At 46.4% G+C, this 14,378-nt stretch overlaps 1 long non-coding RNA gene across 1 annotated transcript; it reads left to right on the forward strand.

Moving 5' to 3' along the window:
• The first annotated feature begins 4,897 nt into the window (after positions 1–4,897).
• On the forward strand, positions 4,898–14,004 carry LOC144112354 (uncharacterized). Its single transcript, XR_013310231.1, has 5 exons — positions 4,898–5,142; positions 5,341–5,432; positions 6,478–6,589; positions 9,379–9,611; positions 13,895–14,004. It is a non-coding gene; the product is annotated as an uncharacterized LOC144112354 (long non-coding RNA).
• Positions 14,005–14,378: the final 374 nt, after the last annotated feature.

Consider the following 14,378-nt stretch of genomic DNA (forward strand, 5'->3'; position numbering starts at 1 on the left):
GTTTTTGCGCTGCTCCGTTCCCTTTCTTATCAGACACCAAGCCCCTATTTCTAAACAGATGATGTGCGTAGACTTGGGTAAATAAGATGCTATATTTGTTAACAACCATCTCAGTTGAGCACACACGACTAAAAAACGCATTTAAGGCACGAGAAGTTCTGTTATTGAATGCCTCTGTAACGGCTTGCCTGTATATGGTGATCCGTTATCCAATAAGTGGGGGAGAATAGGTAGCACACTGATTTATTCGAAGTTCTTTTCGTTTAGTTCTTTTTGCACTTCCTTACTGCGCCCCACACGCCTTTGCTGTGAGTGCAAACGTGCACTCAGTCGCACAGGCGGATGGTAAGAATCGGGTGAAAATATTGCATCACAGTGGCCTTACATCCACTACATGTCATCCATCCACTGCTTACGAGCTAACAGAAAGCGCAAGGTGCGCTCAGTGCTAAATGTCTGTAAATTATTTTATATATAAATTTTTCTATCAACTTGCCGGTGCTCGACGTTAGCGATATTGAGTGATATTGAAGAAAAAAAGAATTTGCGCCGATGAGCATGCAAGCCTGCTCAGGCTCGTCTGGAAGAGATGTGCTTAACAGTACATTTTATGACGTTCGCAGTTTTAGAGGACCTAGCGATGCCCCGCGCATACATCAGACGTCGAAGACGGCGTGAACTTAAAAACGTTGCAACTTGCAAGCGTGAACTTAAAAACGCTGCAATTGTGCAACAAGACTATGAGTCGTAGTCACCTCGCCGCAAATGCAGATATATATGAGCCATACAGGAAGAAGTTGTGGATCTGCTGCACGTTGAAAAGACGAAGGCGCTGCCAAAGAGCCACATGTGCAGTGCCGACATTCCTAGCTTGTAAGGCAGTGAAGCAGACCAGTTTTAAGAAAGCAACGCGAAGGGGAGGGTGTTTAATCGGAGAGTGATAGAGACGATTTATTTATCGCAATTTAGTGACAGAGACGACGACGGGGACACTGATGACAGTTACACACGTCGCCAGTGAGCGAACACGAGAAACGTCTACACACACCTTTGATAAAGTGTTCCAATATTTATAGTACTGTTTCATCGTTAGTTAGTGGCCTCTGCGTAAAGAACATCTACCACTCGAAAATTTGGCGTTTCTCCTTGCCCTTGACGTTGACAGCGTCGAGACAGGCCGTGAAGGTTTCTTCGGTCGTTCGCTGTTGGGAACCGGATAGCTAGTTTTTTTTTGTTGTTGTTGTTGTTTCAGTGTGCCTTACGTCACTGCTATTCGTCATCAGGAGCCATCGAACTACGACCAGAAGGTTTGTCCGCTTGTGTAAGTACTTCGTCATAAAGGCAGGCCATGCTTGTTTAGTTTGTGCTACTTTCAGAAAAAAAAATAAGCTTCCAGTGAAATATACACATCCTTTAAAGGCAATTTAGCGATCTGACGCAATAGTAGGGCGCCCTCTAAGAAAAAAAAAGTGTAAAAATGGTGCATCGTCATGATTTATGCTATCTGAAGACGCATGGACTAAAGATTCTTTCTCATAACACCCACTTGGACGTCGTTAGTCTAGCTGTTTCGGAAAAATTACACCCTTTTTTTACTCTCTTAAAACCAGCTCTGTTCCCCCGCGCGATAACGCTGTACAACGAAGTAAGGTTTGGTTTGGTTTATGGGGGTTTAACGTCCCAAAGCGACTCAGGCTATGAGAGACGCCGTAGTGAAGGGCTCCGGGAATTTCGACCACCTGGGGTTCTTTAACGTGCACTGAAACAAAGTATGCATCCCGCACCCCCTCCCCTCTCGAAGATGGCCCTCTCCTTAAAGCGGGTTGGCTGGGTTATTTTGAGGACAATAGTTTAGAACTATGCTAAGAGCTATGCTGGCTTCGCCTAGCCAGAGCAGGTAGGCGTGAGTCATCTGTGGACACACGCTCCCCCCTGCATTGATCCTTTTGATCAGTGACTTAAGGGACGCTGGCGAAACTGACCGCGCCTCCTCGCTTCTGCAAGGGCCCAGAAGGTGCTAGCACTGAAGCCCGGAAGCGTGTTTCGTGGAAGAACACGTGCAGCGAACTCCTCCCCATTTTCGCATAACATGGTCGGCAAAAATGGCGGACGAGGAGGCTTGGCGCATGCGCAGAACGCTACTGGAAAAAGGTGCATATGCTGGGATCAGCCACAACCATCACGCATGCAATCATGCTCTTGGCTGCTAACGATCAAAATAATAACTAATATTCGGCGCACGTGCTCTCATACCTACGATTGGGTATCGTTTTAAAAAAAGCAGTAAGTCGGCAAAGACCGACGGCATGATGTGTTCTGTGTCACTCCGTTGACCAATTGCAGCTCTGAACGAAATCATCATTTTAACGCCTCGATAACGTCCTCGATAGTGCGTTGCTCGTTACAGACGCTCGAGTCCTAACTGGAATATCACCAATGCCAAACGATTAAAAAAATGATTAATGTTAACATGCACACAAGTTATTAAATCGAAAGCTCACGAACGAGCGATATTGTTGACGCAGTAATTTTACGTTAACTGAGAATGTATTGTATTGTAACTCAAATCCCAAATAAATTGCACTCTCATATTTCTGCCTCATTTCGACAAAAACGAGCCGTACTCGCTGATAAATGCGCCATCTTCACCACTAATACTAACAACGCTGAAAGACAAGAACTAGGGAAAGAATAATTCGGCAGCTCAAGTGCATTGTGAATATGGACTGAACATTGCAGTTTTTCTGATCTCTCTGAGACTCCTCAACGCAGCGTAAAAGACGTTTCCTTTCCAACAAGTTTACGGATCCTTTCTCCCTACAGTACATAGCGAAGCCCACAGTAATCAGTTTTCAAGACTGCTGCATTTCCTGGTCATGTTTTGGCATCTACAAATGTTTCACACAGAATCAGTTCGATTTCAGCTTATTTTAAATTGATAAACAGAAAGCGAGGCGACCAACGCAATTTAAGTCCATTACGAATCTGGCCCTTTCGGGTTAATTTCTTGCTGAAATTGTGCTGCATGCTTACAAGAGTAGAAATTAGCTTAAACTCAGTGTACGTGTACAGTACTCACGGATTGAAATAGGACATTCGGAGCGCTAACCTTGCAGTGCCACGCGGCATGTGGTAAACCACAGGCCGGCTCATTGGCTACTGGAAGGAACAATTCTGCTTTGTAGATGTTCTCCCTCTCGCGCCATACCACAATGCACCACCTTGGTTTCATGAGCGTCTACGGGCGGCACTCCATGAAGCGACGGCCACGCGCTCCGAATGTCCTATTTCAATCCGTGAGTACTGTACATCATTTCTAGCTTTTAAGTTGTTTCGCGCAGCTTTAATGCACTCAAGCAGTAGAGATGGGCAGAAATGTAGCCGTCTCCATTTTTTTTTTTCATAGTAGTGCATTGAAAGCATTAAATTCAGCAACAAACTGGGTGCCACAGAAAACAGTAACCAAGGCGCTATTATTACGGCAGTGCATTGCGAATTCTGATGGAATGGCTGATGGGGCAGGAAATAACTTTTTCTTTTAAAGGGTAATGATGAGCATTAAACACTACATTGCACTGGATAGGCGCAACCCGAAGACCCAAGCTCGAAAATAAATGAAGCTTTGGCGCATAAACAGACAGGCTTTCCTTCATCATCGTAAGTTGTTTCGGATCATTGAGACTTTATCTTGTACGCACAAATAAAACTGAAATAAACGACGCATTGTATCGCACTGATGAACCCATCTTTAACAACAACCCAAATTCAGTGGTGGTTGTTACCTAGCTTGAATAAAATGAAAGCTCGTGTAATAGACGGAATCGCCCGCACTGCCTGTAGCTTGAAGCGTCTTAACACGTGCTTGGGCTGGCAGTGCTCAATTTCTGCTCAGTAGACCTATCCTTGAAAATTTTTCGAGAACTTCGCGTACACTCGAGCGATGAGAGGTGAGAACTGCTGCATAAGCAGTGGTCGACTGTCGTTTGAAACCCTCCTCTGCGCCATCTTCCTCAAAAGTTCAAATGTATTAAATTCCCTTCGTTTGCCTGAAACTGCTGTACACTCGGTACGGGTTTACTAGACTACTTCGAAACAAAGCTGTTTTTTTTTCTTTATTCGGAATCTCCGGAAGCGTGCGGCCCATAAGCAACAAAGAAAGTTTAAATTTCATATCAATATTACAAACTGTTACTGTATCTGACGTGCAATCAGTAATGCTATAGCATTTACATCGCTTTTTTCGCCAGTTCTATGAATAACTTCAGCACACAGGAAGGGAAATTTTTGATAGTCATTTCGCCGTGCCTCCCATATGCGACATAAATGAGACCACATTTACGGTAGCATCTGCGTATTTACCTATACTGCGTAATAGCTTGCTATATATTTCTCCTCGCTATCATCTCCCTGTGTCCCGGCAACAATCTTTTCCTTCCTTTTTTATTTTTTTCTAAAAAATAAACCAGTACTACTAGTAGAAAACCTTCAAACGCATACTGCAAGGAAGATGAGTAACAGTCGAGGAAAGAAAAGTCTCGCCGCGCTCCTTGTCCCTGAGAGCGGAAGAGCTATGGGCGCCCCGAGAACGCGGAAAAATGTATGCCGCATGGGTAGGGTAACATGGGCAGAGGGGGGCGTATGTAAGAAGAATGCAAGCAACCCGCACATTGAAAGCGCCGAAGCCTGTTGCCCCGCATGCGGGCAGCGTTACCGTGGAGCACTGCTGGGAAACATGTTGGGTGACGTTCCCTCAGTCAGAGGAGAAAAGCAAAAGAGGCCAAGCGCGGCTCCCTGCCCAACAGAAAACGCGAAGCACTGTTTTTTTTTTACATTTTATACTTTTCCCTTCGCTCTTTAGGTCATGTGTCTGTCTATTTGGATTGGCTATTTGCACTCTTAAAGTCGAAGAAGAAGCCGCTGTTGCCGCTGACTCTAGCCGTAGCCACCGTAGCTGTCTAGCTGTTTACAACGCTTTTTGAATTCGGTTGTGCGATTACTTCGTCGTGCACGCTTCATGGCTGCGTGACGCTGCAGTGAGCGACACCTTCGCGAAAGAGTCAACGTCTGAAAGAAACAGCGCACGCCAGATCTTCGCGGCGAGCTCATCGTACGGATTCTTTGCGCCAAATTTCAACCGTACATGTAAGTGACCTTTTCGTTTGGTCTTACGTGGTTTTCACCTGCCATCAAATTATGGTGTATTGAATAACGATGTTTTATCATTGTGTGCGCGAGCCGGTACTTGTTGCTGTTCTTTTTTTTGAGCTGACTCCGTAGCGGCCGGAGGGAGCCGATTCGTGTACAACGCACGATCATTCTCAATGCTTTCTTTCGCTGCAGGCTCTGACCCTTCGGATCCTCCGTGCAAGAATATTGCCTGTCGTCTCTTCAACGCAGCGTGTTTGTCCCTGCTGACGACTATTCAGGATGAGGTATGTCTAAAGCAGTCTCCGTTCATAAAAGGGCGAGTAAATTAGCGTGCACGCTTCTGTGGCACGACGTACTGCGCGAAGTGCTCATATCTACCGCAGCACTGTATCTGATTCTCATTGGACAGTAAACCTGTTATAATTTTAGCGCTACAAGAAGACTCCACCTGCCAGGTCGCTTTTTTTTTTCTTCTCTCGTGTGTGGATGGACGGCGTAATTTTTTATTTTTTTTTTACTGTTGAGCAGAAAGCAAACGATAAAACAGTAAACGTGGAACGTTGATAGTCAAGAAATTCGCAGCTCATTTGTGTTGTGCGTTTCCTGGCGTGCGGCCTTTTTCGCACACACCTTGCAATATTCTTTGCTAACCCAGAGGGTGACTTATCATGCCAGCAGTTTTACTGTATTCGAATGGAAGGTGCGTGTACGAATGGTGCTAATAACTTATCCTTCAGTCAGGCTGAGGACTAATGGTGAAAAGTGGTCTTTTTTAGTTCTTTTTGCAAGTGAAAAGGGCTGGGCTAGTTGGTGACCAAACATTTGACCACGAAAGCATACAGTCTGTCACCTCTTTTTGTGCTCTTGTATTCTCTTAAGTTCAGTTCAGCACGCAATCCTTGTGTGAGATTGTAGACTTTGTAGTGTAGTTTCTAAGCTTTTTCGGTTATGAATATTTTGAACCTCGTACGCAGTAACAATATAGTTCTTTCTTTCTTCTACACTTGCTGTTGTTAGACAATAAGTTAATTATGTCAGGCACTTAGTGACAATTCACTGGTACACTGCGATTGTAGTGTAAGAAGTTTGTCTATGCTTACTGTGCGAGCAGCTGTCCAGTATAAACTAGTGCACTGCGTCAGTTACGTCTCTTACAAATATGTGACAAGTGCTGTTATGGATAAAATTTTGATTGAAATGTTGTGGTTTCTCACTGTCAAAATATTCCTGCTGTTTCTTGAGCATGTGCGCTGCCATTATGTGGTTTAATTATTATACAAGTTATGACCAACCGTTAGACTAATGCCATCAATGGTGCTTCTCTTGCAGTGCTCCTGGCAGCAGGAGGGATGCAAAGGCACACAAGCTCTGTTGCTCCTGGCACTGAAGTTCAGCCTGGCTTCTTCAAAACCACACAAGTAGTCAAGACTAGATTTGTGTGGTATGTATTTTATTATGTAATTATGACATTGCAGCAAGCTCATCATTGCTTGATGTCCATCAGTGAACATAGTATACTATTTTGTGCAGCTACAGCCATTCTATTAGACAGATTTTGGAACCATTGGCTGTTTTGGAGGACTTAGTAGTGAAGGAATTTTTGAATATTGGTTTGAATAATCGTGATCTTTTTTGTTGTGTGAAGTATCAATGCAGTTTTTTTTTTAAAAAAGTAGGCTGGACTTGAGCAAAGGTTTCATATTGAATTAGATTGAGGGGCACTGCCTGCAATTCATGTGCAGGAAAAGTAAGAAAAAAAATGATGCACAGAATCCTTGGCAGGCTGGCATGCTACCAAACAGATATGACTAGCACTGTTTATGCATGTAAAGCTAAATTTGAAGTGCAGCTATGCGAGACTATTTGTCTCCTTTGCACTGTGAACACTTCCTTCTTCAGCAGGAAGGTGATGTTCACTGATGTGAATAATTATATAGCTGACGTGAACCCATATTATTTTCGCATTTTCACAATGGAGTGAACTTAAAAATTAATTAAGCTCAGGTGGCCTGCATGTGACAGCAGATATGGAAGGTAACTGTTCTAATAGCCATTCTCTCATGCTGTCTGTCAATATTTACAGTTTAATCATGCTAAGCATCTGAAAAAATGTTACATAATATGAGGTTGCATTCTACTGTTCCGGCAAAATGTAATTCATGAGAATTACTGCTGCTGCATATTCTGCAAGCATTGGATAAAGCAGCACTATGTATATAAAAAGTCGAGGTGTAGAATTTGTTCGAGCAAAAATAGTGCTTTAGAAGGAGATTATTTTATGCTGCCTCTGTAATTAATGTAGTGTTTCAGTAAAAGCTGGTTGAGTAAGCAAAGCTTTTTGCACAGGCATAATGTAGAGAAACGTAGTGTAAAACCATGCAGCTATGAACCTGAACTAAGGCTACATTTATTATAATAATCCCTATAATTTTGTGTGTACAACGTCATCTGATTACCACATGAGTGGAGACGACTCTTTAGCTGTGTAAGCTGGCCTGGCAATTATTTTAGCCAGAAACATTTCCTTGTTTTCCAGGAGCGGTACCCTGAAATACAAACAGATACAAATGCCTTTATTTCAACATTAGGTGATGTTAGGAGGTGCACCCAAAAAGCCTTTCACCCCTGAGTAAAGCTTAAATTTAGGCGAGTTGGTAAGCCCCTGTCACCCCTCTCACATACCCCTTATATACCCCTGTTATATCCCTGTCACACGGGCACTGCAAAGGCCTTTGAGATTCAGGTCCTTATATCCAAAGGCGTAAGGAGTGCAGCTGCACGGCACAAATGTTGCGCCTTTGCCGCTAAGGGCCTTGGAGGCTCAGGCGCCCGTCAGAGACCTTTGGAGCCCAAAGGCGCGGCCTTCGGGAGCCTGTGATCGCAGTTCCACCCAATGTCAAAAATTAAAAGCAATAAAAAAATTAGATACAGCCAACAATGTTTGAAAACATGTTTTTTTAAATACGAACGTTGTGTCTGGCTTTGCTTTTAGTACGGGTGCTTATATTTTATGCCAAGATTTTAAGACAGTGAAAGTGTTGCAGCAATACCGATTGCCCCTGGTGTTGCCAAGGCAATACACAAAACCTGCTGCTGCTGATGAGAGTAGCTGCTGCAATTCTTTTAAGGAAGAAGTTAAAATGAAAAAAAATTGTCCGAGCTCAACGAATGAACAGAATACACTTTAATTTTAAAACACTCACTTCAGCTGGCTCAAGCACAGCAGCGGGTGCTAAGCCTGAACGACAGTTACACCTTTGGGCTGCACCGTGTAGCTGCGTCGCTGCTCTTTTAAGCTTTTGCTCCTTTGAGGAATGCCGTTTGAAAGGGGTATTAGATTGGCTTGACAAAGGAGTGCGTCCTCTTCCTTATTATAATTTATAGTGCATGGGCTTTTGTCATGTCCAAGCCTTTTTCCAGGAATTTAAACTGTTTCAAAAGGCAGCGACAATGGGATGCACCCAGAAAAGCCATGGCAGGCACAAGCCTCCTGTTGTTTACTAATAGGAAATGAATTCGCAGGTAATGTATGCAGGGAAAGCAGAACATACTGATAATTACAGCTGGCAATATCACTGACACTTAGCTAATCACCTACACTTCCCTTTTTATTCACATCATGGGCTACAAAACATATATCGGCTGTAAGGCCGCTGTGGCTAGCGCCGGGTGCTTTCGGCTCGCCTGGCACCGAAAGAGAAAGTGTGGAACTCCTTGGAAGGCTCTCGTGTGCACGCGCGCTCCTGATTGCATTCTAGCGCGCGGACAGGTCCTCCTCTCTCGTGACCTTGACCTAGCGGCTCGCGGCTGGGCGATTCTAGAAGCCGCGACAGCGTCCCGAAGGTGGGCGGAGAGGGGAACAAGTGTCAGTGCCGTGGCACCTACTTCCTCTCCCAGTGCCCTCGCTCATCTCTTGAACATTCGGACGACGCTATGAGAGTGCGCGCTGCATGTTTTCATTCGGTTTTTGCGTTGGGCTTCGAACGAGTGAAGTGGCAAGCTCCGGCTTCGATAAGCCGTGAGAAGAGAGCTTGGGGCTCATGTGTTTGTAGTGTCAAGCATGCTGCTTCAGTTTTATTCCCTGTGTGTGTGCCTGTCCTGTGTTTAAACCTGCCTCGTCTTCCGTGTACCCATCGTCAGCACTTCGTGCTACATGTCACCCGCCAAATCATCTGCATCTCGGGGAAGAGAGGTGTAGGATAAGAACCTTTGAAAACCTTACTGGCGCAGTCGACAAGGATTTGGCAACCACCGGCACTCCGCAAGAGCCAGCCCGTATCGTGAGCCAGGCGCAACGTCTTCCTGCGCTCATCTAGACCACCGGTCATTCAACAAGGGAGCGGAGTCTTGGACGTGTGCAGGGGACGTAGGGACCACAACCGGCGGCGGTCCGAGGCACCGATGTCAAGTAGTGGCCCCTACAGAGAGGAGCGACGCGGCGGGGAGGAGCTACGGTTGCTTAGGTGAGCGGGATTTCTTTCGTCCGTTGGCGTGTGTAGCTCAGGCATTAGAGCTGGGAGGTGCGTAGTGTTGGCTGGCGAAGAGTGGGTAAGAACAAAGCAGGGGGAAGTAGTCAGATTGACATTCCAGGGACAGACACTACTCAGATTGACACTCCAGGGACAGGCGCTAGTCAGATTGACGCTCCAGGGACAGGCGCAAAGAAAGACGCCACATTCACAATGAACCAGTTGCAGCTCGAGTACGAACTCGAGGCCGCAGCACTCGAGGCCGCAGTGCTCAGCGAGCTAAAGCTAACCCCTTCACAATACTTCAAGTGTTCGAGAAGGCATGTAAGGGGAAGGTTGAGACTTGGATGCAGTTTGCCTCCCGTACGTGTACCTACTTTGATTATTACCTCCGAGACAGAAAGGCGGAAACAAAAGAAGAAATAGTTTCTCTAATGATAGCAGACCGCATAAAATGCGGCTTTAGCGCTGAAGGATTAGAGTATATCCGTCTGCGCGAGGGCGAAAAGTGGCTTACACCTAAGTAGCTGGTGTGCGACACGTTCGAGGATGCTAAGGGCAAAGGAAGAGCGGTGCGGCCAATTTCGGCAGCGCCTGAGAGCCCCAAGGAGAGCGAAGTAAGCACCAGAAAGCGGACGGGCTGCTTCGCATGTCACAAAGAGGGGCATATCGCTAGAAATTTTCTGGCCTCTGGGCAGATCGCCAGGCGCAAGAAGGACAACGTCACCGCAAAGGGGGCGCGAACCAACAGGGTGGCAGTAGCAACCGAGGAAAGCAGAGGGGCTTGTGAGATAGTTCAAGGTGACGACGCGTTGGTTGCCGAGATAACAACACAAGCAGAGAATGACTGCGTGCGGACCTCTAAGTTACAAGATGTCGAGATAGAATGCGTCGGTGTGCCCACCAACGCCGTCGTCGACACGGGCGCGGAGATTACTGTGGTTAGGGAAGACATTGTGCCGAGTGAATATCGCAAGCCTGCAGGCAGGATCAAACTGGTCTGCGCCTTTGACAAGAAGGTTGATGCAGCGCCAGTCACTATACCTATGAACTTGAGACGTCAGAGACTAACTGTGGAGACCCCCCAGAGAGCACACGTTGTGTGCGCCCTTACCAACGAGCTCTCGAAAGACCTGAATTGCTGGATCACGCGAGAGGACTGGGAGCTAATACAGCAACTGGACCACGGCAGTGAGACACGGGCCGTAAACCAGCTCACTGTGACTGGGCCTACAAACAATGTTCAGGAGACTACGTGCCGTGAGCACTCTGAGGCGACAGCATGTGAGGAAAGCCCCGATATGACCCCCGATACGGTGATTGAACAAGACTCCGATGCACGCGATGCGGCGAGTCAACGTGTAAAATTACGCGAGGCTCAAATTGGCGACGACAGCTTGACAAAAGCGTGGGCCGATGCCAAAGAAGGGAAGGGGGAATGTTTGTGTCTGATGGGCTACTCTTCCATCAGGACACAATCATAGGCACAAAGGTGAAGCAGCTTGTTTCGCCAGCTGAAAGGCGGAAGGATGTCCTGACGCTGGCACGCGACTCACTTTGGGGAGGCCACTTGGGCCCGAAGAAGACCAAAGCCAGAATAAAATACAGCTTCTTTTGGCCTGGACTAGAAGCAGACGTGGCCGAGCATTGTAAAACGTGTCACACGTGTCAGATTCGGTCGGATAGATTCCAAACTGACAGAATCCTTATTACACCGCTCACCAGACCTCCAGACCTGAACATCCCTTCCAGATCGTAAATGTCGACATGGTTGAACCTCTTGAGGTACCGTTGCCCCGAGGACACAAGTATGCCCTTTGCTTTGTTGACCTCTGTACCTGCTGGCCAGAAGTTGTGTGCTTGCGATCATTACCAGCGAAGGCAAAATGCAGTGCCTTGCTAGAGATCTTTAGCCGTACCGGAAGTGATATGTTCGGACCAAGGGACAAACTTCATATCACAACTGACGCAGGAAATGGTGTCTAGGCTAGGCTGTTCACCTCGCTTTTTCATGCCAGAGCATCCCGAGAGCAATGGCACGGTGGAGAGATAGAACCGCATATTAAAAAATATGCTGTACCACGTCATACAAAAAACCTAAGAAACGGAGACAGGTTGGTCCCTTATGTTCTTTGGGCATATAGAGAAGTCCCCCACGAAACAACGGGTGTCGCACCATTCAGGTTGCTTTACAGTAGAAACCCGACAGGACTGCTCGCGATTCTACTAGGAACCTGGACAGGTGAAGTGCCATTCCTGGGGACCTTACGGGAGGAAGCAGCGCGATATCTGAAGCAGTTACGCGAACAACTCGAGATCGCTGCGGACGAGGCCGGGCTCACAGCAAGCGCGTGGCAGGGTAGCTATTGGTCACTGGAAAAATTCGAGCACTGGGTATTCGAAGCACAGGTTCGCATAGTGTCGGACCATAACCCTCTTTCCCATCTTTTCACGAGTACGGCATATGGCGCCAAACTCGCCAGGTGGGCACTTGCATTGCAGCGGTATAATGTCACAGTCAGCAACAGAAAAGGGTCGTCTAATGGAAACGCCGACGCGTTTTCCCAGCTCCCGAATTCTACTTGGCAAGATTAGTCTATTATGTAAGCCTGAGTCACGCACGCTGGTGGGCGTCAACGTTCCCGCTCACCTGTATGGATATGTTTGCCATTGTGTGCGTGGATGATTTGCGAACCGCCCAAAGACATTGTTCGTCACACTGTGAAAACTGCAAGATATTGGACTTTCCGCAAAAGCAGTGCACGTTGGAAATCGACAGTACATTAGAACTGTGCATGTGAACTTCAGATGTTCAGCCGACGAGTCGCGGTCTTGAGTTTGTGTTCAGATTGGCCGGACAAAAAAGCCCAGCCATCTTCTTATGGTGGGGCATGTAAGGCCGCTGCGGCTAGCGCAGGGCGCTCTCGGCGCGCACGCTGCTGAAAGAGAAAGTGTGGAACTCTCTGGAAGGCTTTCGTGTGCACGCGCGCTCCCCATTTGCTTTCCAGCGCACGGGCCAGGTCCTCCTCTCTCGCGACCATGACTTTGCGGTGCGCGGCTGAGCGATTCTAGAAGCCGCGAGCAGCGTCCCAAAGGTGGGCGGAGAGGGGAACAACAGTGTCAGTTCCGCGGCACCTACTTCCTCTCCCAATGCCCTCGCTCATCTCTCGAACATTCGGATGACGCTATAAGAGTGCACGCTGCATATTTTCATTCATTTTTTGCGTTGGGCTTCGAACGAGCGAAGTGGCAAGCCGCGGTTTCAATAAGCTGTGAGAAAAGAGCTTGGAGCTCATGTGTTTGTAGTGTCAAGCGTGCTGCTTCAGTTTTATTCTGTGTGTGTGTGCCTGTCCTGTGTTTAAACGTTTGATAAAGTTGAACTTCCTTGTACCTGCCTCCTCTTCCGTGTGCCCATCGTCTGCACTTTGTGCTACACGTCATCCGCCAAATCAACTGCACCTCGGGGAAGACAGGTGTAGGATAAGAACCTTTGAAAACCTTACTGTGGCATCAGAGACCAGAACCATAGTGTTACCAGGGGCTGCATAAAACCTTAGCCACTGAATAAATCATACCACTGGGAAGACCAGGGGCTGCATAAAACCTTAGCCACTAAATAAATCAGACCACTGGGAAGGCAAACTCTAAAAGCAGAAATGAAAATTCGTAGATGATGGAATGGAAAAGCAGCAAACGAGCAGAAAGCAGCAAACGAGCAGAATTGCAGGTGAGGGATAAGACTTATTTAACAATGAAAGTAAATGAAAATAATATGGAGAACTAAATGCATGAGAATGCAAAGAAGGATTCGTTCACTTGCATTTTATTTTCTCACCTTTTACTAGTTTCCATTTCATACATGTCTTTTTGTTGTCACGACCCTCCCAGTAGTCCGGCATCGGGGATGCCTACAGTTTGACCCTAGAGCTGGGAACAATATTCTGGATTTTTGTGATTTCTTAGTGGTTTTTTGTTTTGTTGGCCATAGCATGAATTTTTTTCTTGACAAGCCAGTGTGCTTGCGATTATGTGAGCATATGCGAGCAATTAAGTATTTGTTATTTGGGACGTCTTTTTGTTTTTTCTGCATATATTTTCTGACTTGGTTCTCATTAATAAACAGTTAGAAACCGGCACTTGTGGCATTGTTTTCATGCATCCCCCTTTATTCCTGCCTTTTGTGCAGTTTACATTTTTAGACATGAACTAAGCCCGTGGTCACGTCGTACTAAGCTTTGTAGTTGGAAAGTTTATTACATGTTTTCTTCTCTGTGTAGGTCAATTACATGGCGCGTACTGCCCCCACCTGTATGGAGAAGACTGCCGGGGCCATTGCTGTAATATGGTGTAGCATGTGGAAAAATAAACACGACGGTATATTTCTGTCCGATTGTTTGATAAATCCTCTGTGTGCATTCTGCAGTAGTACCTGCACCTGAACACGAGATGACACAGCTTACCTCAGATGTAAGATTTGTCTCAAGATTTCAACACTGCCTGCACTTCCAGAAAGACTACGGCTTGCACCCTATGGGTCAGCTTTAGTCCTGCATTCAATGGGCAGGTTTACGCTACAGAAGGGTAATAGGGCTCTTGTGTGGACAGTATATATATATATATATATATATATATATATATATATATATATATATACCACCGGATAGTGCATAGATAGCCTCTGCAATTGGGCATTACCTTATACTCTTAAAAGGGTAACATTATCCACCTTGTGAGGGTATACGCTAGCACCACAGGGGCGCA

This window comes from Amblyomma americanum, unplaced genomic scaffold (genome assembly GCF_052857255.1).
Source record: "Amblyomma americanum isolate KBUSLIRL-KWMA unplaced genomic scaffold, ASM5285725v1 scaffold_69, whole genome shotgun sequence".
Lineage (NCBI taxonomy): Eukaryota > Metazoa > Arthropoda > Arachnida > Ixodida > Ixodidae > Amblyomma > Amblyomma americanum.